This window comes from Rattus norvegicus, chromosome 15 (genome assembly GCF_036323735.1).
Source record: "Rattus norvegicus strain BN/NHsdMcwi chromosome 15, GRCr8, whole genome shotgun sequence".
Lineage (NCBI taxonomy): Eukaryota > Metazoa > Chordata > Mammalia > Rodentia > Muridae > Rattus > Rattus norvegicus.
This window is the reverse complement of record NC_086033.1, coordinates 106,653,943-106,666,944: the sequence shown is the minus strand read 5'-3', so window position 1 is coordinate 106,666,944 and position 13,002 is coordinate 106,653,943.

The window sequence follows — 13,002 nt, the reverse complement described above, 5'->3', positions numbered from 1 at the left end:
GGTCAGACCCTGTATAAAAGTCAGATATCTCAGCACACACCTGTAATCCCAGAACCTCTGGCAGAATGTGAGGTAGAGACAGGAGAATCTCTGGAAGTTAACAGTCCAGCTCTCCTGATGTGTGCAGCAGAAACCCAAAAAGACCCTGCTTCAAACTAGGCAAAAATGTATACCGTAGATACACCCCCCTCTCTGTGTCTCTGTCTCTGTCTGTCTCTGTGTCTGTCTCTGTCTCTCTGTCTCTCTCTGTGCCTTTCTCTCTCTGTCTTACACACACACACACACACACACACAGAGAGAGAGAGAGAGAGAGAGAGAGAGAGAGAGAGAGAGAGAGAGAGAGTAAAACTCAAATTTCTATTGATTTTGTATAACTGTAGACACTCCCAAGAGCAATGCCTTCTTTCTTCTGTGGATGGCTGCTCTCCTCCTGATGCAGTTGATGTGGCTGATAGCACTGAACTACCCCACATCTGTCCATCAAGCCCTTGAATGATCTCTCCCCACTGACAAGACTGCCCTTCTCTTTCTCTCTTGTAGCTCTCTACATTGCATTGTCTGCTCTTTGAATTAAAAAATCTCCATCATTAAGGCCTCAGACACTGTCACTTACTAGGCACAAAAGATAAATTAATATTTTAGAAGATAGAAGATAAATTAATATTTTGGTCCTTGACTAGTGCATTGAGTTGAGGGCTTGTACAGTGATAACACAACAGGGCAATCCTTTAAATGACTCACAGTTGCTGAACATCTTTTTGCAGAACTCATTTCATATCCCAATGTAGGCTGTAATCTTTCCTGGTACTTTGATCAGAACTTGTTGACTTGTTTCAACTAGGGAATCCCAAGAGAATTCTTTCCCCCTGTGAAATAAAAAGCCATTCTCCTTTCAAAAAGATTTTTAAGTTTACTGTTTTAACATTTCTATTATTTATGAAAACTTCCCATGAGTCCCTGTTACCTAGCAGAGTTACTTAAAAACCCCATTTTGGTAGGGGTGTTGGGTTTTCTTAGTAATAAATTTTTAGCATGGTAATAACCATAATAATATCTAACATTTGTTTTCATGTTTGCTGGGTGACAAATGAGACATTTCCATTTTAGTCCTTTTCACACTTTACTCTCTACAACAATCCTGTAAATTTTATAATTTCACATACACCTGAAGATAAAAATGCAGTGTTTGGAGAGGCTGAGTGTCTTAGTTAATGATACAGAACTGTCTCTGGATTTGAATGTGGGTCTGTGTGACCCAAAATTGGGATGTCTTCCTTATACTCTGGGTATCATGATGCCATTCATTTCTGGATGCTTGGACTCCTGTGCAAAAACTTGTCTCTGCTTTCATTTTTCATTTTCACATCCATTAGGGCTTTCTCAGACATGAGGTATACCAGCTAGGACATCTGCATTATGACCTAGAGAAAATGGAGAGAAACTTAGGGACCTGCTGGATTAACCCAACACAGCAGCAAACAAAAACTGGAGAACTAAGGATAGAAATCAAGAATTCTAGTGCTCTTTATGAATCTATCTGACTTACAAGACTCTCAGGGGTATTGGCCCTGACTTAGTTAAGGTTACTATTGTCATGAGGCAACATCATGATCTAAGGCAACATGGAGAGAAAGGGGTTTATTCACCTTACACTTTCACATCATGATCCATTATTGAAGGAAGTTAGGGACAGGCTCTCACACAGGGAAGGAGTCTGGAAGCAGGTACTGCCAGGAAGGATGCAGAGGCCTGCTTAGTGAGTACTCCACATGCCGTGCTCAGCCTGCTTTCTTATAGAACCCAGGACCACCAACCCAGGGATGACAACACTCACAATGGACTGGGCCCTGCCACACTAATCACTGTTTAAAAAACTGTGCTACAAGCATGCCTGCAGCCCAATCTATGTAGGCATTTTTCTCATTTGAGGTTGCCTCCTCTCAGATAACTGCAGCTTGTTTTGGGTTGGATAAAAGGGGCCAGCACAGTCCCCAACTGTCCATGAGGCTGATGGCTATTTCTTCAATCAGAACTAGGTCTGGAAGTCAGGTGGACTGAACTTGCAGCTGAAGTACAGCCATAATCTGAGCCAGGAGCTGAGGAAAGCTTGACAGTCAGATGCCCTTTGATGGATATAGATGGATTAATTCTGTTTATTTAAAAATATTGAGAAAAGAAAATCTTTGAAACTCATGTGTCAAATAAACTCTTCAAAATCAGTGGATTAGGACTTTGGGTATCTTAAATCTCCTTTTTCTTGAGCAATAGAGACCTCTCAAACCATGGCAGACCTCCACAGTCTACACAGTGGGTTTTAGGAGAATATAACATTACTTTCTAAGCAAACACTGCTGTTAGAACTACATAAAATGTCCAGAAACATCCACAGTAGTTCACAATACTGCTGGATCTTTTCATTTTTCCCTCTCTTCACATGCAGCCCTCTCCCCAAACTTCAGAAGTATTTATGAAAATGTTCCCAATTCTGATGTGCTATAATTCCAAAGGCTGGAAACAAATATAGAAATATTTATCATAATGCAAATATTAATACTTCAAATGAACAACTCAAAGACCATCTGGAACTCACATCCTTGAGTGCTCCAATAATTACAACTACTGTGACTGAATCATGCTTGTGCTTTCAAATGTTATTTCATGGGGTTACCACTAAAATTACAGATAGAGTTTCAATGGTGTTAGAGCAGAGGCACAAGTGAAAATTCCAAACCTTTAGAGGAAAAAGATAGGATAGGGGCATTAATGTAGGTTGCTTGGAATGAGGAAACAAGTTGTCAGAGTTCAAAGAAAACTTGAGAAGCCACTGGACAATAAAAGCTAACTGATTCAGAGTGCCAGCCTTTATGCTGCTGAAAATAATCCATCCTTGGCACACTCATACAACCACAGCTACCCTTATCCCAGCGACGAAAGGCTACTTGCACAATGTTTTCACCTGATCAGGAGCAGACTAGATACTAGACACTGTCTTAGATTGAAAAGTAACTCTACAACATCCCAGGATTGGTCACCTGAAGGTATTGATTCTAAGATGGGAACTTAGGTACCTCTGTCATTACTATAATAATTCTCATGGTAACTCATCTTTTCTGCCATATCTTTTATTTACCAAATAGCTTGAGACCAAACGGAATCTTTATTACCATCACCATAGGACATGAGTTGTTTACTTTCATTTATAGGAAAAGGAAATTTCCTTTAAATCTCATAGGGAAAGGAAAATGGAAACCCAGCAGGGAGGAGGGGTTTTCTGGGGCTTAGATTAGGACATATCTATTTGCCACATGATCATGTGCTGACCAAAACTCTCTTTACTTAGTGTTCCAAAAAGTTTTCTCCAGTGAAGGTGGTGGGGGAGGATCATCTCAGCCTCTCTTGATTTCCCCTATAAGACACCCAAGACCATACAAAGAAGGCTTAATACCACATCAACCTAGAGTTAGGAGCCAGAGGAAACGCAAACAATTTCATCAATGCAACTTGTTAATTGGCACATCAAGTAAAAGCAACCCCAGCAGACAGTAACTCAATGCAGTAAGTTAGAATATAGAGATATTGAGCAGGGAGTGATGGATTGACTGGAAAATAAGAAGATTGACTGGGAAAGAGAAAATAAAGTGATATTGGCTTTCCGAGAGTGGGAAGGAAAGGGGGGAAGAGAAATCAATAGGAAGAAGTTGACTGGATGGAGTTTTGTGTTTACAGGTGCCCCTGGTAAGAATCTGGAGCTGTAGGAGCTAGAGGGTGGCTCAATCAGTAAATTACTCACTGTACAAGCATGAGGACCTGAGTCAATTCCCAGAAGCCATGTGAAAAGCCTGGCATGGTGTGTATACCCATAATGCACCACTGCAGAGGATCCCCGGGGGTCTCTGCCTAGCCTAATTGGCATGCACCCCGTCCCAGTAAGAGAACTTATAAAAAACGGTCTTTGATGTTCACACACACACGCATTGAATAAATGAAAAATAAGGATTAAGAAAAATGTCTAAAGTTATCTGTTGAGAAGTTTTTACCAGACTAACAAGGTGGAGGACAGGGAGTGGCTTTTTTCAGCACTTATAATTGTATTGAGCTAAAAATGAAGATGCTTGTTTGGGATAAAATATTCTGGTTTTCTTTATAGTTTTGTTAGCTCCTCTGCAACAGAGTTCCTGTGATTTTCCCTGAAGCAGAGGACTCTAAATATTCACCTTATGAAGATAAAAGCTTTCACGCCACTCATCCAGTCTCTGCTTGGTGGAAAATGTGCCTGTCACTAGTCATAAAGGAAGAAACCATCATACAAAAGACTGCCAGGATATCTCCAGGAACAAACTGCCCATAGCCTGTGTTTCACATGGGAAAATCTCTTTGAACCATGAAGAAGGAATTTCTTATATTTAAAAACTAAATCCTTATTATTAATACATCCAAAACCCATACAAAAATCCCAATAAAAAACCTGGTCTTTTCTCTACTTTGGACACTCTGAGTTTCCCAAGACAGTCCTCCCTCTTTTTCTGGGTCCCTTTTCCTTCCAGCTAAAATATCTAACCAGGGAGCTCCTGCTCAGTTTGTTTCTGTGTTTATAATCACCAGGGCACCTTCTCTAATATCAGGGATCACCTGGAGTCGCTGCAATGTCGGTTTTTTGAGAGTGATATAACCCTTCTCAATTTGTGGTGAGCTTTTGAGCTTAACTTGGGGAGGTAGTGTGCTGGATTGTCGCTGTCACCAAAGAAACCCTGAGCCAGTGGCTTCTAAATTTATTATCTTATACAAGAAAAATAAAGAACCAAAACAAAGACTGAGCAGAGCAAATGTGATGGGGAATAAGGGGAACATGAGAAAAATCCTTATGGTATAAAAGAGGCTCTGAGGAAAAGAAAAATCTGCTGTCCTATCCAGTCCCCTTTTATGGTTTTTGAGATTGAAGTTGAATTGGGAATGAGGTCATTTTTATTGAGATTGATCATTTTGAAGACTGAATTATTGAGGATTCTGCCTTCCTTATGCACATACCCTTCCCTGGTCTGTAGAGGTAACGAAAACAAAGAGTGGTCATGAATGACTTCCTCGTGATCCACCATGGACCCCGCCCTTGTAAAGGAGAGTTTAAGTCCTCTCTCAGCTGCAGAGCTGGTTCATGACTCAGATAACAGGATGACTCAAATTCCCTGTGAATGAGGAAAAGAGAACGATGAGCAAGGAGCTTAAATTGGGGAAGGGAGAGGGGTCATTTTGGAGGGAGAAGCATTGAAGACCAATTCTCAAATTCATCTGGAAAAGCAAAAATAAAAATAAAAATAAAAACAAACAAACAAACAAAAACAAAAAACAGAATAGCAAAAACAATTCTTTTTTTTTTTTATTGACTTGAGTATTTCTTATATACATTTCGAGTGTTATTCCCTTTCCCGGTATCCGGGCAAACATCCCCCTCCCCCCTCCCCTTCCTTATGGGTGTTCCCCTCCCAACCCTCCCCCCATTGCCGCCCTCCCCCCATAGACTAGTTCACTGGGGGTTCAGTCTTAGCAGGACCCAGGGCTTCCCCTTCCACTGGTGCTCTTACTAGGATATTCATTGCTACCTATGGGGTCAGAGTCCAGGGTCAGTCCATGTATAGTCTTTAGGTAGTGGCTTAGTCCCTGGAAGCTCTGGTTGCTTGGCATTGTTGTACTTTTGGGGTCTCGAGCCCCTTCAAGCTCTTCCAGTTCTTTCTCCGATTCCTTCAATAGAGGACCTATTCTCAGTTCAGTGGTTTGCTGCTGGCATTCGCCTCTGTATTTGCTGTATTCTGGCTGTGTCTCTCAGGAGCGATCTACATCCGGCTCCTGTCGGTCTGCACTTCTTTGCTTCACCAATCTTGTCTAATTGGGTGGCTGTATATGTATGGGCCACATGTGGGGCAGGCTCTGAATGGGTGTTCATTAAGTCTCTGTTTTAATCTTTGCCTCTCCCTTCCCTGCCAAGGGTATTCTTTTTCCTCATTTAAAGAAGGAGTGAAGCATTCACATTTTGATCATCTGTCTTGAGTTTCGTTTGTTCTAGGGATCTAGGGTAATTCAAGCATTTGGGCTAATAGCCACTTATCAATGAGTGCATACCATGTATGTCTTTCTGTGATTGGGTTAGCTCACTCAGGATGATATTTTCCAGTTCCAACCATTTGCCTACGAATTTCATAAACTCGTTGTTTTTGATAGCTGAGTAATATTCCATTGTGTAGATGTACCACATTTTCTGTATCCATTCCTCTGTTGAAGGGCATCTGGGTTCTTTCCATTTTCTGGCTATTATAAATAAGGCAAAAACAATTCTTAATGATAAAAGAACTTCTGGGGGAGTCACCTTCTCTGACCTCAAACTATATTACAGAACAATAGTGATAAAAAACCACATGGTATTAGTACAGACACAGACATGTCGATCAATGGAATAGAATTGAAGACCCAGAAATAAACCCACACACTTACAGATACTTGATCTTTGAAAAAGAAGCCAGAAATATACAACAGAAAAAAGAAAACATCTTCAATAAATGGTGCTGGCCTAACTGGAAATCTGTATGTAGAAAAATGAAAATAGATCCATATTTGTCACCTGGCACAAAGCTCAAGTCCAAGTGCATCAAGGACTTCAACATAAAACCAGATACACTGAATCTAATAAAAGCGAACGTGGAAAATAGCCTCGAACTCATTGGCATATGGGGAAATTTCCTAAACAGAACTCCAAAGGCTCACACTCTAAGATCAAGAATTGATAAATGGGACCTCATGAAATTGGAAAAGGGCATAGCAATAGGACAAATCGGCAACATACAGATTGGGAAAAAATCTTGACTAACCCCACATCTGAGAGAGGGCTAATATCCAAAATGTATAAAGAACTCAAGAAGTTAACCACGAAGAAACCAAACAACCCAATCAAAAAATGGGGTATAGAACTAGACAGAATTCATAGCAGAGGAGTCTCCAATGGCTGAGAAGCACTTAAGGAAATGTTCAAAGACCTTATTGTTTCAGGGAAATGCAAATCAAAATAACCTTGAGACTGCACCTTACACCAATCAGAATGGCTAAGATCAAAAACTCAGATGAGTGAGGAGCTTAAATTGGGGAAGGGAGAGGGGTCAATTTGGAAGAAGGAGGGAGAAGCATTAAAGACCAATGCTCGACCTTGACAGCACATGTTGGCAAGGATGTGGAGAAAGAGGAACATACCTCCATTGCTCAAGGGATTGGAAACCACTCTGGAAATCAATCTGGTGGTTCCTCAGAAAATTGGAAATAGACCTACCTGAAGACCCAGCTATACCATTCCACAGGGACACACGTTACACTATGTTAATAGCAGCCTTATTTGCGATAGCCAAAAGCTGGAAACAACCCAGATGTTCCACAATAGAAGAATGGATACAGAAAATGTGGTTCATTTACACAATGGAATACTACTCAGCAATTAAGAACAAAGACAACATGAGTTTTGCAGGCAAAGAGGTGGAAATAGAAAATATCATCCTGCGTGAGGTACCTCAGACCCAAAAGGATATACATAGTATGTACTCACTCATGAGTGGATATTAGCAAAAAAAAAAAGTATAGAATTACCAGGATACAATCCACAGAACTCAAGAAGGCTAACAAGCCAAAGGACCCAAGTAAGGACGCCTCAATCCCACTTGAGAGGCAGATGAAAGCAATCACAGGAGGAGGAGACGAGAGGGAAGGACCTAGGAGGGAGAGGTGACAGGGAAAGGAAGAGGGGAGGGCAGGACTGAAGTCCTAAGGGCCAGCAGAAATAATGGAGACAGCAATCTCAGGAAGTAGGAGGTAAGAGGGCCCTCTAGAATGTACCAGAAACCTGGGAGGTGAGAGACTCTCATGACTCGAAGGAAGGGACCTTAGATGAAATGCCCTACAGTGGATAAAGGGAACTTGTAGGGTTCACCTCCAGTAGAAAAACAGGGCATTGAGTGGAGGGATGGGGTTGCCACCCCACAGTCAAAAACTCTCACCCAGAATGGTTCCTATCTAAAAGAACTGCCAGGACAAAAATGGAGACGAGTCTGAGGAAAAGGAGGTCCAGTGGCAGGCCCAAATTGGGATCCAGCTCAGCGGGAGGCGCCAAGGCCTGACACTATTACTGATGCTATGGTGTACTTGTAAACAGGGGCTTATCATGACTGCCCTCATGAAAGACTCAACAAGCATCTGAAAGAGTCAAATGCAAATATTTACACTGAACCAATAGAAAGAAGCTGGTGACCCCTATGGTTGGATTAGGGTAAAGCTGGAAGAAGCTGAGGAGCACGACCCTATAGGAAGACTAGCAGTCTCAACTAACCTGGACTTCTGGGATCTCTCAGACACTGAGCCAACAACCAGGCAGCATATACCAGCTGACATGAGGCCCTTAACACATATATACAGCAGAGGATTGCCAAGTCTGGACTCAGAGAAGATACACCTAACCCTCAAGAGACTTGGGGCCCCAGGGTGTGGGGAGTTCTGGTGGGGTGGGGTGGTAGGGACATCCTCTTGGAGATGGGATGAGGGAGGTATGGGATTTGGAACAGTTGGAGGGTGGATCAAGCTGGGGATAAAGTCTGAACTGTAAAAAAGATTAAAGAATAAGTAAGAAAAAAGAAAAAAAGATATTTCAAAAGCCATAGAAATCATAGTATTTTTTATTTTTCTAAAACTACATACAGCTTCATGGTTGCTGCCGCCGCAGAGAGCCCATGGGCAGCACCCCGCGAGCAAACTTGAGCCTCGGGACCACAGGTAAGACCAACTTGTCTGTTGCAAGAAGGCTGCCTGGTGAAATCGGGAAACACAGAGGCAGAATTCCTCTAGGACCGGGCACGTCCTGTGTTTACCGGAAATCCCACAGCCACGGATCCCGGCCCGCAGCAGTTCTCTGCTCCCTGACCCCGTGGGAAAGAGACCTCACCACCTGGTCAGGTGGGCACTCCTGAGGCTGCATAAGCTCCCAGAAGGGGCGGCACAGGTCTTCCTAGTTGCTGCTGCCGCAAAGAGCCCGTGGGCAGCACCCCGCGAGCGAACTTGAGCCTCGGGACCACAGGTAAGACCAACTTTTCTGCTGCAAGAAAGCTGCCTGGTGAACTCAAGACACAGGCCCACAGGAACAGCTGAAGACCTGTAGAGAGGAAAAACTACACGCCCGAAAGCAGAACACTCTGTCCCCATAACTGACTGAAAGAGAGGAAAACAGGTCTACAGCACTCCTGACACACAGGCTTATAGGACAGTCTAGCCACTGTCAGAAATAGCAGAACAAAGTAACACTAGAGATAATCTGATGGCGAGAGGCAAGCGCAGGAACACAAGCAACAGAAACCAAGACTACATGGCATCATCGAAGCCCAATTCTCCCACCAAAACAAACATGGAATATCCAAACACACCAGAAAAGCAAGATCTAGTTTCAAAATCATATTTGATCATGATGCTGGAGGACTTCAAGAAAGACGTGAAGAACTCCCTTAGGGAAACACAGGAAAACATTAATAAACAAGTAGAAGCCTACAGAGAGGAATCGCAAAAATCCCTGAAAGAATTCCAGGAAAACACAATCAAACAGTTGAAGGAATTAAAAATGGAAATAGAAGCAATCAAGAAAGAACACATGGAAACAACCCTGGATATAGAAAACCAAAAGAAGAGACAAGGAGCTGTAGATACAAGCTTCACCAACAGAATACAAGAGATGGAAGAGAGAATCTCAGGAGCAGAAGATTCCATAGAAATCATTGACTCAACTGTCAAAGATAATGTAAAGCGGAAAAAGCTACTGGTCCAAAACATACAGGAAATCCAGGACTCAATGAGAAGATCAAACCTAAGGATAATATGTATAGAAGAGAGTGAAGACTCCCAGCTCAAAGGACCAGTAAATATCTTCAACAAAATCATAGAAGAAAACTTCCCTAACCTAAAAAAAGAGATACCCATAGACATACAAGAAGCCTACAGAACTCCAAATAGATTGGACCAGAAAAGAAACACCTCCCGTCACATAATAGTCAAAACACCAAACGCACAAAATAAAGAAAGAATATTAAAAGCAGTAAGGGAAAAAGGTCAAGTAACATATAAAGGCAGACCTATCAGAATCACACCACACTTCTCGCCAGAAACTATGAAGGCCAGAAGATCCTGGACTGATGTCATACAGACCCTAAGAGAACACAAATGCCAGCCCAGGTTACTGTATCCTGCAAAACTCTCAATTAACATAGATGGAGAAACCAAGATATTCCATGACAAAACCAAATTTACACAATATCTTTCTACAAATCCAGCTCTACAAAGGATAATAAATGGTAAAGCCCAACATAAGGAGGCAAGCTATACCCTAGAAGAAGCAAGAAACTAATCGTCTTGGCAACAAAACAAAGAGAGTGAAAGCACACAAACATAACCTCACATTCAAATATGAATGTAACGGGAACCAATAATCACTATTCCTTAATATGTCTCAACATCAATGGCCTCAACTCCCCAATAAAAAGAAATAGATTAACAAACTGGATACGCAACGAGGACCCTGCATTCTGCTGCCTACAGGAAACACACCTCAGAGACAAAGACAGACACTACCTTAGAGTGAAAGGCTGGAAAACAACTTTCCAAGCAAATGGTCAGAAGAAGCAAGCTGGAGTAGCCATTCTAATATCAAATAAAATCAATTTTCAACTAAAAGTCATCAAAAAAGATAAGGAAGGACACTTCATATTCATCAAAGGAAAAATCCACCAAGATGAACTCTCAATCCTAAATATCTATGCCCCAAATACAAGGGCACCTACATACGTAAAAGAAACCTTACTAAAGCTCAAAGCACACATTGCACCTCACACAATAATAGTGGGAGATTTCAACACCCCACTCTCATCAATGGACAGATCATGGAAACAGAAATTAAACAGTGATGTCGACAGACTAAGAGAAGTCATGAGCCAAATGAACTTAACGGATATTTATAGAACATTCTATCCTAAAGCAAAAGGATATACCTTCTTCTCAGCTCCTCATGGTACTTTCTCCAAAATTGACCATATAATTGGTCAAAAAATGGGCCTCAACAGGTACAGAAAGATAGAAATAATCGCATGCATGCTATCGGACCACCACGGCCTAAAACTGGTCTTCAATAACAATAAGGGAAGAATGCCCACATATATGTGGAAATTGAACAATGCTCTACTCAATGATAACCTGGTCAAGGAAGAAATAAAGAAAGAAATTAAAAACTTTTTAGAATTTAATGAAAATGAAGGTACAACATACCAAAACTTATGGGACACAATGAAAGTTGTGCTAAGAGGAAAACTCATAGCGCTGAGTGCCTGCAGAAAGAAACAGGAAAGAGCATATGTCAGCAGCTTGACAGCACACCTAAAAGCTCTAGAACAAAAAGAAGCAAATACACCCAGGAGGAGTAGAAGGCAGGAAATAATCAAACTCAGAGCTGAAATCAACCAAGTAGAAACAAAAAAAAACCATAGAAAGAATCAACAGAACCAAAAGTTGGTTCTTTGAGAAAATCAACAAGATAGATAAACCCTTAGCCAGACTAACGAGAGGACACAGAGAGTGCGTCCAAATTAACAAAATCAGCAATGAAAAGGGAGACATAACTACAGATTCAGAGGAAATTCAAAAAATCATCAGATCTTACTATAAAAACCTATATTCAACAAAACTTGAAAATCTTCAGGAAATGGACAATTTCGTAGACAGATACTAGGTATCGAAGTTAAATCAGGAACAGATAAACCAGTTAAACAACCCCATAACTCCTAAGGAAATAGAAGCAGTCATTAAAGGTCTTCCAACCAAAAAGAGCCCAGGTCCAGACGGGTTTAGTGCAGAATTCTATCAAACCTTCATAGAAGACCTCATACCAATATTATCCAAACTATTCCACAAAATTGAAACAGATGGAGCCCTACCGAATACCTTCTACGAAGCCACAATTACTCTTATACCTAAACCACACAAAGACACAACAAAGAAAGAGAACTTCAGACCAATTTCCCTTATGAATATCGACGCAAAAATACTCAACAAAATTCTGGCAAACCGAATTCAAGAGCACATCAAAACAATCATCCACCATGACCAAGTAGGCTTCATCCCAGGCATACAGGGATGGTTTAATATACGGAAAACCATCAACGTGATCCATCATATAAACAAACTGAAAGAACAGAACCACATGATCATTTCATTAGATGCTGAGAAAGCATTTGACAAAATTCAACACCCCTTCATGATAAAAGTCCTGGAAAGAATAGGAATTCAAGGCCCATACCTAAACATAGTAAAAGCCATATACAGCAAACCATTTGCTCACATTAAACTAAATGGAGAGAAACTTGAAGCAATCCCACTAAAATCAGGGGCTAGACAAGGCTGCCCACTCTCTCCCTACTTATTCAATATAGTTCTTGAAGTTCTAGCCAGAGCAATCAGACAACAAAAGGAGATCAAGGGGATACAGATCGGAAAAGAAGAGGTCAAAATATCACTATTTGCAGATGATATGATAGTATATTTAAGTGATCCCAAAAGTTCCACCAGAGAACTACTAAAGCTGATAAACAACTTCAGCAAAGTGGCTGGGTATAAAATTAACTCAAATAAATCAGTTGCCTTCCTCTATACAAAAGAGAAACAAGCTGAGAAAGAAATTAGGGAAACGACACCCTTCATAATAGACCCAAATAATATAAAGTACCTCGGTGTGACTTTAACCAAGCAAGTAAAAGATCTGTACAATAAGAACTTCAAGACACTAAAGAAGGAAATTGAAGAAGACCTCAGAAGATGGAAAGATCTCCCATGCTCATGGATTGGCAGGATTAATATAGTAAAAATGGCCATTTTACCAAAAGCAATCTACAGATTCAATGCAATCCCCATCAAAATACCAATCCAATTCTTCAAAGAGTTAGACAGAACAAT